Source organism: Chinchilla lanigera, unplaced genomic scaffold (assembly GCF_000276665.1).
Source record: "Chinchilla lanigera isolate Chin_1 unplaced genomic scaffold, ChiLan1.0 scaffold00089, whole genome shotgun sequence".
Taxonomy (NCBI): domain Eukaryota; kingdom Metazoa; phylum Chordata; class Mammalia; order Rodentia; family Chinchillidae; genus Chinchilla; species Chinchilla lanigera.
Window position 1 is genome coordinate 5,895,580 of NW_004955490.1, and position 14,260 is coordinate 5,909,839.

The following is a 14,260-nucleotide window of genomic DNA, read 5'->3' on the forward strand; positions in this document are numbered from 1 at the left end:
GTGGCACATGCCTGTAATCCCAGCAATCGGGAGGCTGAGACAGGAGGATCGCTGCGAGTTTGAGTCCAGCCAGGGCTACAAAGTGAGCTCACGGCTGGCCTGAACTGCACAGCGAGACCCTGTCTCAAAAAGACAAAACAAAACAAAACAAGAAAGAAAGAAATGGAAACTATTGCCAAATTGGGGTTCACTAGTTTGCTCTGTCCTGAAACTCTTATCCATTTAAGGCCTTTCCTAGATATAAAGAAAATTTCTGTTGTCTGTCAAGTGAAATTAGTAACCTGCATTCATTCACAAATTCCTAATTAAGCAAATCCTTAGACTTTTGATCACTTCTACATTATTTGCAAACTGGCAATTTATGTAGAAGCTAGCACAGTGCTTAGCACACATATAGCAGGCACTTAATAAAATATGCATGATCTTTTTGGTGCTAATAGAAAGAATATTTATTGGGTGCCTAATATGTGAAATATTTAAGTGTTTTCAAAGGCCCATACTCACATAGGCCTTACAACTAACTGTTCCTTGAATTAAGTTTGATTGCATTTTAAGAAATGAAGAAACTAAACCTCTCTGATCTGACACCAAAATCTACAGTCTGTATAATACTCATAAGAACAAAAAACATCTAAGCTGATACAAAGAACAAAAAATATGTAAGCTGATACAAATTTTGTTCATATACATTAACAAAAAGAAAAATGGCAACCAGTTCTTTCCAGTACCCTGGAAACAATGCTGCAAATGGAGTTCAGCAGAAAGACAGAATTCATTCCAACATGTAGGAGACCCAACGGTCTCATCAGATTTCAAAGCAGCTTGGAGGACAGATATTCTGCCTCTCTAGAAGCAGAAGTGCTCCTGAACTTGGCTGTTGATCCATTCCACACCAGGTCATGAGAATCTGTCCCACTCCTTTCATCAGGAACCTTCTTGCTTGGTTATAGCAAGTACTGAACAAGTCAATGAGTTGAAGGGTCTTTGGTGGAAAATAGATGAAGTGACTTGACTCCCCCAGAATACTTATTCTCACATTTTCCTATAATAATAGGAAATTTATCTGCATGTGTGAGCACAGCCAAAGACTACATTCACCAATATTCCTTGTAGGTAGAAATGGCCTGTGACTATGTCCTGGCCAATAGGACATAAGTAGAAGTGATACGTTAAATTGTGATATGATAAATTGTGATATGATAAATTGTACCTTTGAAAAAGGAACTATGGGTAGGCCCCCGGAAGGAGGGTTTCCGGCGCACAGGGAGCCACAGGAGGGGAGTGCCAGTCTTCCGGCTGGCTAACTTCCTGCCTCGTAGGCTCCCAGAGGGAGGGCCCCCAGTGCATGGGGAGCCTTGGGCGGGGAGCGCCGGTCTTCTGGCTGGCTAGCTTCCTGCCTCATAGGCTACCGGAGGGAGGGCCCCCAGCGTACAGGGAGCCACAGGAGGGGAGTGCCAGTCTTCCGTCTGGCTAGCTTCCTGCCTCGTAGGCTCCCGAAGGGAAGGCCCCCAGCGCACGGGAAGCCTCGGGTGGGGAGCACCGGTTTTCGGACCGGCGGCTCACTCCCAGCCTCGTAGGCCCCCGGAAGGAAGGCTTCCGGCGCACAGGGAGCCACAGGCGGGGAGCGCCGGTCTTCCGGCTGGCTACCTTCCTGCCTTGTAGGCACCCGGAGGGAGGGCCCCCAGCGCACGGGGAGCCATGCGGCGGCGAGCGCTGTTGTGTGCCGACCCTTAGGCCGGCCGCCCTCACTCAATTGAGATCTATCATGACACAGAGAAACAGTGACACAATTGGCCCACCATGCACCGACTGCAGTTGCCCACCCACAGATGTGTGTGAATCATTCAAACTTTGAACAACCCCTGGGAATACATGCCATACAACGGGCCACTCTTGCTCCTGCCATTGAGAACCAGAAAGGTCCAGAGCCAGTGGAGGAGCAGCTGCTGAACAAGGACTCAGAGAACATGAGAATGCAGACTAAGCCCATGGAGTCAGAGGTCCAGTGGACTGGGGTCACGAGAGCTGCTCAGAAGCTGTAAACCAGGAGGACCTTGCACAATACCTGCAGAGACTCACTGGAAGCCATTCTTCCCCTAACAGTACAGGCTGTGGTGGAGCTCCGGAGAAGTCTGCAGCAGGATTCCTGCTGCCTGTGCTGACAGTTGGGGAGAGGACACTAACTGGTTGTGGGGTCCCAATGCGATGGGAGGCTGGAGAGAAAACGCTACAAAAAATGGCTTTTGCCCCAGATGACTCACTTGATTTTTGACAACCCTTAGGCTGTAACTACTTGTTAGATCCTTCTTGTGTATCTCTGTCTTCCTGAGAAACCACTTTGAAGATACCACCATGTATTACAGCAGTCATTGATATTTTCCTACTAATCTATCCATAACTCTGTAATGTTTGTATTGTTCCTATCCTATTTCATAAATGGATCCATGTTTATTATTATGTGTTTCCTACAACAACCATTGAGAGTTATTGAATGATTATTCAGTAGGTCACTCATGTATAGTTCTATTTATATTCTTTAGAAGCCACTTTGAAGATACCTAAGTATAGTACAACAACTATTGATAATCTCCTACCTCTTTTGTCTGTAACTCACTATCATTTGTCTATTTGTTTTCCTGAGAAACTATCTTATAGATAACAATATGTAAAACAATAACCATTGATAATTTCCTACCACTTTGTATGTAATTTGGTAAGCCCCTCCTATTATTATGTTATCCTTCTTTTACTCTTTAAAAGAAAAAAAAAAAGAAAAAAAAAAAAAGGAACTATGTTTCTCACTGCCCATCCTAACTCCTTCCTAAAATGTTGGCAAAGTGAGGAGCAACAAAATGGAAGGAATGTATTCTCTTAATATTCTCAAACTTCTATAACAACCTTGGAAAACCTACTCAAACTATTGAGTGAAAAATTAACATCTGTCTTGCTTAATCCAGGATAGTTTAGGATTTCTTTAGCAGTACTGAGAACTGAACCCAGAGCCTTCACACTGAGCTATAATCCCTAGGCCTTTTACTATTCCCCTTCTAGGTATTTTCCTGAAAGAGGTAAAGACATTCTATTACAGTGACACACACATACCCATGGTTACAGCAGCATAACTCGTAATAGGTAAGGCTCAAAAGTGGCTTATATATCCATGAACAAATAAATGGATGAAGAAAACTTGATATTTGTACACAATGAAGTACTACTGTGCCATAAAGAATAAAATTTAGTTATTTGAAGGAAAATGGGTGTACCTTGAGACAGTAATTTTAAGTGAAACAAATTAGATGTAAAAAGTTAAATATATGATTTGTTTTATATGGTGTCTTAGTTACTTTTCTCTCATTGCTGAGACAAAATACCTGACACCCAGAATTAAGGAAGGAAAGGTTTATTTAGCTCACAGACTGTGGATGTTTCAGTCCATACTTAGCTGGCTCCAAGGCAGAGTGGCACATGGCAGAGGCCAACAGTTCATGGCAACAGAAAACAACAAAAGCAGCAAGAGCAAAAAGGGAGGAGCAGCAGCAAACCTCTTTCCCTCTCTCATATTGTATGTAGGTTACCCACCCTAGGGTGGGTGTAGCACTCACACCTATAGTCCAAGCATTGGACCATGAGTCAGTCAACAATTCTAGAAGCCTACCCCATGACTGCATGAGTCTTTGAGGAGACATCTAAACACAAACCACAACATATGAGAAACCCAAAGTATAAATAATTTAGAGAGCAAAGTAAAATATATTAGTGTTTTTTCTGGAGACAATGTCTTGCTAAGTTGCTAAACTGCCCAGGGTGGGCTTGAACTTTTGATCTTCCTGCCTCAGTCTCTCAGAGTGCTGGGACTACAGGCTTTCATCACCACACCTGGCTAATTTTGGTCTCTTATTAGAGGAGTAAAGCATATAACTAACCAATAGGCAACAAGTAGGAAGATTGCTTATCTACTTTGAGTGTTTTGTTCTGAATGTTTAGAGATTGAAGAGGTCCTTCTCTGTCATCTAGTCCAAGGTCACATTTCAATGGAGACCCAGGGAGGAAGAAAGGACTTGTCCAAGACTACACATTTAATTAAGGTTAAGGTTTCCTAGTCTGTTGCCATCCAGGGAGGATATCCTCTTTATTTATATACTTGGCATCATTAAAGGCCAACATTAAATACTCTACCTAAAAATATCAAACTCAACTTGTTTTTGTTTCTAGACAGGCTAGTTCCTAAAAGCAGATCTGTGGTAGCTCCTTGAAGGCCAGCATACTAGTGTGCCACTGTGATTGATATTTTTAAAAAGCAACCATGTTATGAAGCAAATGGTTGCACTGCAAAATAGTAGCACCCAATTTGTTTGATAACAAGGGCTTTTTAGTTGTATTTTTCAGGGATTAAGCATAAATATGCAGCCAAAGGTCCAGCAGAGAGTTGGTAAGAGTGGAGAGTTCTAGTACTTAGCTGAAGTAATCATTGAGTTGGCAAGGTTGGCACTTATGCAGAGCATCCAACACATTAAACATCTGTTGCATGGAAAGCATGTTTTGAATGAACTCATTTTTATAATAGAGCATTGACACAAACAAATATCACTGTCCAGAATGCTGAAAGCTCAAATAAGCAGAGGAGCCAAATAACTTTCAGCAAGGGTGAGTGAGTGCCAAAGATTATATACCAGGACAGAGAAAGAGGATTTGACTTTTTAAAGTCCGATTACAAAATGATGCTACAGATATACTCTGTTCATCCACAGTGTGATAACACCTCGCCTTACAATTTCATGGTATTTCTCCTAAGAAGTAGTAAGTCCTGTTACAGCCAGTTTTAGAATGATTTTTGGAGGTATAGTAACAGCTCAGTTCAGATCATAGCTTTGGGAAACAGATGAAAGTAGATTTGAACCTCACCTCTGTCACTTACCGGCTGTTTTTCCTTCAGCTCTCCAAAATCTTGACTATGTTGTCAGTAATATACAGACAATATCCTTTCCTATATTTGGTAATTGCAAGGATTATATATGTAGAAAATGTCCAAAAACACTTAGTTCAGTCCCTCACATATAGTAATGCTCAATAAATATGCTCTGCCACCGACATCATTTTCACATGTGCCTACAACATTGGAAATTATTTGAACATAGGAAGTAGGAACAATCAGTTTCCTCATAATAAGGTTAGAAGTTCTCTTTTAGAGTACAACAGATTTACCCAGTAAACTTGAAGAAAATGTGGATTTATGGACCTGCATTTTCAGAGATTCTGATTCAGTAGTCTGAGCTGAAACATTTTAAAACAAACTTTCCAAGTGATTCTGGTAGATGTTTCCCAAGGACTACACTTTGAGAAAGACTGGCCTAGAATTCTAGAATGTATTTATAAGCCTTGGGGCAAAGTCGTTAGATGATTTCAACAGTCCAGCAGTTCTTGGCCAACTGCTGTGAGACTGATGAAATCCTAGTTCATCCTTCTGCTTGGAAATGGGGTTGGAGGTGAAGGGCTCCCAGCTGCGAACTCTCTGGATTCCATTAGGCTAGATATGTTTCAAGACTAAAGAAAAAAACCATATGAATTAATTTCCTTCAGCTACTTTTACCTGCTACTTTCTGAAAGCTCTCTCCTCTCCCTTTCCCCTCTCATGAGACAAATGATTGCTGACCAGACAAAGATGAGGCTGTTATGACTGTGGTTGATTAAGCTGTTGAGTGAGAAGCACTCCACTTAACAATTGTCTTGTTCTCATCAAAATTAGAACTGTAAAGTGGCTGATAATGGGATAAAGAATGCATCTCCTCTGGCGGGTGCATAAAACCCCTACAGTTCAAAATCCAGGTTCTCTTGATGCCTGTCCAGAACTCTTCCACTAGGATAACTTGTGCCTTTTAAACTGAGATCAGAAATAGTGGTAATAGACAAACTGTCCCCTCTCTTTTCACAAGACCTCATGGAACAATTAACTAGATTTAAAACACAACAAAACTAAAATCTTCCCTTTATTTGGTTACAACAGTGAGAAAAACATTGATGTTGCTACAAAAAAATCTATAATATTGATAAAGATTGCTTGGATACCAACATGATGAACAAAAGGTGACAGTGACAGCATGCATGCATGCATCGAATAGAGATCATAACTGAAAAATCAAATTTCCAGTGTTGAGGATGAGATTTTAGGATGAGATATTTTGAGATGTCCCTTACTCCTTCTGGAAGATCCCGATTTGCTAAAGGAGGTTTTCTCTACATTGTGAAATGAATCTGAAATAAAGGGCCTCTGTTAGAATTTACCAACCCCAAACAATCTTCCCTACAAGTTTGGTCTTCAGTAACAAATCACTAGCTACATCTTCCTTTCTCCAAGAAGCCCAATAAAGAAGCTACACAGAAATGCAAAGGTTTTGATTTTCCCAGAGTTACAGTAAATTAGATGTGGAGGGAACTACTGGCCTTTCTCTACTTTGTTGAAAGAGGATAAAAGTTAACAGTAATTTATAAAACACTCCACATTTGTTTCTCATACCTGGTGTGTGTGTGTGTGTGTGTGTGTGTGTGTGTGTGTGTGTCTATTTTAATTTTGGGACTAGGAATTGAACTGACAACTTCATGCTAGCCAGGCAGGTGCTGTGCCATTGAGCTATATTCCCAACACCACATTTGTTTATTAGTATAATAAAAAGAAAAACACTGGCCTGTGAGTAAGGAGACCTGAGATCCAGTTTTAGCTCTGTTACCAACAGATTTTGTAACCTTGAGCAAAATCCCTCTCTCTGTGTCATAATAGATTTCTTCATCTGTAAAATAAGGAAGATTTCTAAGGGTTAGTCCAGCTCTGTTATTCTATAAATCTTCTTAATCAAAAATATATTAGTCCTATCACATTAGCTACTCCTAAGTCAGTGTTTCCTAAGGGCCAATGTACAACACAATCAACTAAAGAAACAATTTCCATTTAGAAATTTATGCTACATTTGCAAGATGATATAAACAAGATAACTCATTACATTGATTGATTGTATCACTGGAACATTGGAATTACACATAACTTCATAAGAAACTGGTTTAAGTCTATACAACCATATAATAGAATACTACATAGCTGAGAAACCTAGTAAAAAAAAATTTTCTACAATAGATAGGAAAAGACTTGTAAATTACATTGTTTTTTAAAGCTACAGAGAAGTGTGTAAAATATGTTACTTTGGAGAAAGTGATATATATGGGTAGATTTTGTATTATGAAATTACATACTTATAATTATATTAAATATCCTATATTATATACAGAGATGTTACAGATATATGTTATATGTAACTTTCATTTGCTTGTATCTGATAAATAAATTAAAAGAATTCACAAGAAATAAGGAATAGTGGTTGCCTGGATCTGCCTGGAAAGTAGGTGTGGAGTAAGGTGGGAATTGTGCATCTGAGGACAGAGATATGAAAGAGACTTTCATGCTGTACTTTTCTGTATTTTATATATTTGTAATATTTAAAGTTTTGTGCCAAGTGGATTTGCCATTAGTTCAAATATTAAATTAAAAATAGAATAACTATATTTGGTAGACAGTTAAAAATTCAGATAGCTGAACTTAATGAATCACAACTCAGGGGCCCAGAATCTGCAGCTTTAGTTAGTTCTTCAGTAAGTTCTGATGCAAGTGGTAGGTGAAATTTACTTTGAGAAACCCTGGCCTAAAACCTTTTGTTAAAAAAGAAGGACAAAATGCCTGCAGTGAATGACAGTGGAGAATTTCTCTGCCAACCAGCCTCATATCACTCTGAGAATTATGAGGCTTCCAAATTCATATCTTCCCTTTCTTTCTATATCTCCCACTGATGTAATCAAGCCTACATTGGGAAATCCTAATAGTTCTCAATTGTGAGAAGCAAGTCACTGGCACTTAAGTTTGTGAGTCAGCAGCTTTTCTTCTTCCTAGATCAGGTTAGAAGGACCTTTTCATTTGAGGGGGAAAGAAAGGTTGTTGGGAAAGAGAAAATTGCCTCAGAAAGATGAGGTCAAAGAATAAGTTCACTTGCCCGCATCCCCACTATCAGGTGCTCTGAGCAGTGGTATCCTTTGCAGAGCCAGCCACAGGAACAGCAGCAGCACTGACACCATCCTTGCTTTCTTTTCAGTGGGTCTGTTTATGGATTTCAAGTTGGGGAATGGGCAATATAAAAGTTTTGCCTGAAACTGGCTTGTGTATTTGTTTATTGAGCCAATTTGATGGCATTTAATAAGTAACACTAGACAAAATTTATTGTTTATATGTGCTAAGCACTTACCACCTTCCCTTACTTATTTTGTCAACTGAATAGGATGAATACTAACTACACTGTTACTTCCCTTTAAAGATGTAGAAACTTGGGGCTGGGGATTTAGCTCAGCGACAAAGCGCCTGCCTGGCAAGCGCAAGGTCGTGAGTTCGGTTCCCGGTACCGGAGAAAAACAAAAAAAAAAAAAAAAAAAAAAAAAAGATGTAGAAACTGAGGCTTTAATAGGTTAAAGCTAGCCAAGGGACTAATAAGCAGGACTCATTGCTGACTTAGGATGGCAGTTGGGATTTACATTCTGATGGCAGAGTTTGTGCTTATAACAACTCTTCTAGACTGCTTGCCTTTGGAGGTGGTGTTGGAGGAGGTGATCCCTCTTCAAGGCCAAGGCCAAGGCCAAGTCATTTACTAAGAAATTTTTGTAGGCAGGCATGGTATAGCATACCTGAAATCCCAGCATTCTGGGAGGCTGAGGCAGGAGGGTCACAAGTTTGAGCCCCGCCTGGCAACTTAGCAAATTAATACTATTCTGTTTCAAAGTAAGTATTTTAAAATGGCTGAGGATGTAGTTCAGTGCAAGGCTTTGTATTCAGTCACTAGTACTTCAGACCAATAAACAAACAAAATAAAATTCTGCAACTATATCCCAAGAGTACAGGGAATCTTTATTAGTTCATTGGCTCTGTGTCTGACTTCTTCTTGTTCTGATCTGCCATTGGTTTTTCTAACCAGCTTTGCGGAGGCCAGATTCTGTCCCATTAGTATGCCTATTGAAATTGGCATTTCAGTTGGATTGTCTACCTGGATTTTATGTTCAGCTTGCCTTTGGCTTTAAGCTCTGAAATCTCCAGGTATATCTAGCCCCACAATCAACCCAGATTTCCAGGCCATGCCCTCATTATGGATATAGTATGGTGAAATTATACTGGTCCTTCCAAGAAAAGGAAAACAGATCCTCTTTGTCTCTCTTAGAGCTTGATCAACTATCTGCTTCTGCTGACACTTCACAGTGTCTCCAAAGTCTAACCAACAAATTGATTGCATCTAGCATACACAAAGAAGCCAAGCCAACTGCATGGACTACATTGGTGGCTCAGGAAGGGACCGTGGAAGTCTAACCACATCTGATGGCATTTTCCACTCTTCCCTAGCAGTTGGAGATATAGCCCAGGCAGTTGCAGAGACAAGAAGAGGAAATGCATATCACCACTGTAGTTCATGAGTCATTTGTTTTTTCAGGAAAAGGACATATTTGCATCAAACCAATCATGTATTGTTGCCTTGTTCTGTGGTGGGAGGTATTGGAAGATAGTTGACTAAAGCAGAGGAGAAGCAGAATATTTGGCAGCACAAGAGTAAAACAAATTGGCCTGGACTCTGAGTGAAGTGGAAGCTTTAATCAGTCAGTCATAGGTAGGGAGATACTAACTCCAGCTTGATTTTAGAGAAAAAAATCTTAGTTCCATTAGCTATGGGAAAAGCCTAATGATGCTTTGCTTATTTGTATTTTTAAGCCTCTTCTAGACATCAACTGAGTCTTAGGGGATATGTGGAATTGGACCACTTTATCTCTTTCTTCTGCTTTGACTACATCCTTCGCCTTCTCAGAATCACTCCACAATGTTCTCATTAGGACACCAGAATACTGGTGGTCACACCCATGGTCTGTTTTCACCAAGTAACATAGACTCTGGGGCTTCAAGCTTTGTGATCTTGGTCAAGATACTGAACCTTTGTTTTCCAATTTCTTTCTCTGTAACATGGAAATAATAATAGCACTTATCATTTTGAGTTGTTATGAGAAATAAATAAGTTAATATTTGTAACATCCTTGGAATCGTATTTGCCAATAGTGAGTGCTATGTAAATAATACATAAATAATACATATGCTTATTTGCAAGATAAATACCTGTTGATTATAAGATAGCCAGAGTTGGCAAACTTTATCCATAAAAACCACATAGCAGATATTTTGTAAGATTTTCAGGTCACATGTTTTCTGTTGCAACTACAGTACTCAATTCTGCTATTGTAGTGTGAAAGCAGTCATTAGTAAACAGATTAGTGTGGCTGTGTGCCAATACAACTATGTCCATAAAAATAGAATAGGTTTGAATTGATCCAATGGCTGCAAGTTGCTGACCTCTGTGCTAGAGAAAGGGGATACAATGATATGCAAAATAGATCCACTAAATCATTCCTTCTAGTGTGTGAGACAGACATTAAACAAATAATTCATATTTTAATCAAGTGTGAGAAGTATGGGAGTAGCTAGGGTTGAGAGGGTGTAACCAATTCTGGAGGATTGGCAAAACTTCCCTGTGTAAGTAGCTGACATCAAACTGAGCATAAAGATGGACTTAAACAGGAGAATGGAGGCAAGGAAAGGCATATGTGAGATATACTGGTGCATTGACAAGACCATTAAAGACCAGAATGGGACAAAAACAAGGCCAAAACCCAGCAATGCAAACATTAAATCTGGTAGTTCTATGTCTAATACATGGGGCATGGTTTGGGCAGCTCTTCCCCCATGGCACTGCCTACCAAAGTCCCCATAGCTTCTCTCTTGGGCAGGCTCTGTTCATTTTTTGTGGTTTACCTCAGACATTCCACATTCCTGGTCTCTCCAAGTTTCTACAGTTTCCATTGCACTTTTGGTTTCATCATCACAGCTTAGTATACTGCCCTCTCAGGGGCACACTACCTGACCTCCCATACCTTCTCCTGAAATCTGGGTGGAAACCTCCCTGATCCCACAACTCTTGCATTCCGCATGCTTGTAAACCACCACCATGTAGACTATGCCAAGGTCTTCCATGAGCTTCAGCAGTAGCTGGGCTCCTTTGAATCTTGGCTGCAGTGTTTTCTCAGTGTCTTGTTGGCTAAGCACTGTGAAACAAATCCTTGCAAACGAATTCCCTAGGTGCCCTTTCTTGAGCATGTTGCTTCAGGGTTCTCTTCTTAGGTGAAAGCTTTACAGCTTTGAATCATTGAGTCTTTGATGGTTGGGGTCTTCCTGATTCCTCATATATGTTTATGGGTTGTTTTCTATTGTCCTGATATAAAGCACTTGAGTTCTTTTTAATATTAATTTTTTCAGCAATCAAGCTCTCCTCTGCTCCATCTTCGAAGGCCCCAACTTTACAAGAGCATCCTTCCTGGTGAAACTCAAAACTTTTAAAATCATTCAGCTCAGCTGTTTCCTCTTGATTCCCATTGTAGAGCTGGCTAAAAGGATCCAAGAGTACTCATGCCATAGCCTAAATGCTGGACTGTCTTAAAAATTCCTCTGTCAGGTAAATTAGGTCATCACCCTTAGTATCATTCTCCCACAGTCTCAGGATATGAGCAAAATTGGACAATTTTTTTGCCAGAGTATAACACATATGGTGTTTAGTTTAACTGCCAATAGAGTCCTTATTCCCAACTGAAATCTCCTGAGGCTGGTCTTCTAGCTGCATTTCTCTCAGCATTGTGGTCTTCTGAGCTCTGACCAGAATCTCCCATCAAGCTTGATTTCCTGCACTCTAGGGATGTTTTTCTGGATGGCACCTCCAAAACTTTCCAAACTCCTTCTGTGAACCACTTCCAAGGGTTTCTCAACCACATAGCCAGGGCGTGTCACAGAAACAATTCTGTACTAAAATATCTTTTAGTTACTTTCTTCATTCCTGGGAAAAATACCTGACACCCACAATTTAAGGATGGAGAAATTTATTTAGGCTCATGTTTCAGTCACTAAGCTTCAGTTACTAAACCTCTCTGTGTCAAAGTCTCCTCTGTCTGCCAGATGGGAATGACAGTCAGCTGGCTCCAAGGTAGAATGGCATGGCAAAGGAACATGGCAAAGGAAAGCTACTCATGGTATGGCAGACAGAAAGCAGAGAGATCAAGCGAGGTGCTGGGAAGGGAGATATATGCTTCCAGATTATGTCCACAATTACCCACCTCTTCTGACCAGATTCAGCTCCTAATAGCAAGCCAGCTATAATTCCCCCATAATTCAACCACTTTCCAAACACATGAGGCTTTGGAGGTCATTTAGATCTAAACACTAACAAATACATGATATAATAGAAATGTTATGTAAATATTTGTTATGCTGTATTGTTGTGAGAATAATGCTAAGAAACAAAGTCTGTACATGTTCAGTACAGACACAATTTTTCTTTGACTATTTTCAGTCTCTTGTTGGTTGGGTCTGTGGCTGCAGAATTTGTGGATATGGAAGGCTGACTGTAGCATAAAATGGTTTACTTATGTACAATAGAAAAATTTCACAAATATGGAGGTTAAGTTGTCTAAGATTGAGGCACTAGTAGATTGGGTGTCTGGTGAGGGTCCATTTCCTGGTCCATGAATGGACATTTTCCCAGCGTACTCATGTAGTAGAGGAGGGTGTTTAGCTCTCTAAGGTCTCTTTTATAAGGATACTGATCTCAATAACCTAATCACCCCTCAACATCTCCACTTCCTAATATTATCACCTTGGGTGTTAGGGTTTCAACATATATATAAATTTGGAGGTGGTGCCACAAACATTCCAATCATAGCATGTTTCCTTCTTGAAGCTGTTTTTAATAATTTTTTATTTTATTGAAATTAAATTTTACAAATTTACTTTTTAATTAATTATGTTTATTGGTACATTTTAGGTATACATAATGATCACATTCATCATAGGGAATTTGTACCAGTACATGACATGACTTGATTCTTTTTTTCCCACTTCTTTACCCTCCCAGCCTTCCTGAAGCTATTTTTAAAACACCTTTCCAGACGTATATTACTTTATTATTTATTTGCATTGCTGGGCTAAAACCTAGAGTCTCCTGCATGGTAGGCAAGGGTTCTGTCACTGAGCTACATCCCAGCCCCTCAGAAACTACCTTTAATTTCAACCTTTATCATCTCTTGTAAGGATAGCAGAACTGTTAAGTGGCATGGCCTTGATGCCAAGCTGCCTGAGCTTGAATCCCAGTTCCACATACTCATTGTGCAACCATAGTCAAGTTACTAAAATTTTCTGTCCCAAAGTCTCTGGCTGCCAGGTGGAAATGACAGTATTGATAGCATTGCTCATATAGAGTGGTTATGATGATTGTGTTGGTTTGGGGCTTATTTTGCAAGAGGAAACAATAATAATACAGGACACATATTTTATAAGATTATTTATAATAGTCACCCAAAGAATGATATATAAAAGAGTGCAGGAAATCTGTCCACAAACTATAGACCAAGGAATCTAGCTGAGGGCCTGAATCCCATGATAACGACCTGCATGAATCCAGCTGAATACTTAGAGCTCATAACAGTGCTTCCCATGAATCCAACTGGAAGCCCAGAGCCCACGACAACGTCTCATGCAGGCCTGTTTCACATATCTGCTCTGGGAAGGCCCAGAGGTCAGTGGTGGAATCTAGGAGGTATGTGCCAGTGAGATGAAGGATCTGTGCTAGCAGGCTGAGGGATCTGCACTGGAGCCAGGAAGCAATGCTCAGAAGAACCAGAGCTCCCATGAAAGGTGCAACAGCCATCCACAGCAACAGTGAGGTCCTGAGCTCCTCTAATGATCAAGATGGACAAGTTCCCATCAGGGAAGCCAACACAGCAAGCTTTTCCAGGAGACTGGCAGTGCACCATCTTCCCCTCTGGAGCCAGGAAGTGATGCTCAAAGTGAGGACCAGAGCTCCCCCAAAGTGAAACAAAGCCATTCTCAGTGCCAATGAGGTCCTGAGCTCCTCGGAGGATGAAAAGAGCCAAGTTCATCAGGAAAGCCAGCATGACGAGCTTCTTCAAAAAAAAAAATCTCCTTACAGCTTCCACCATCTCCAACAGTCTCTCTCAGCTCCTAACAGCCTTTCTCCACTCCCAACAGCCCTTCTCCTTTTCCAGTTCTGCCTCTTATTTTTTTTTTTTTAATTTTAAAGGGTAAAAGAAGGATAACATAATAATAGGGGGGACTTACCAAATTACAGACAAAATGGTA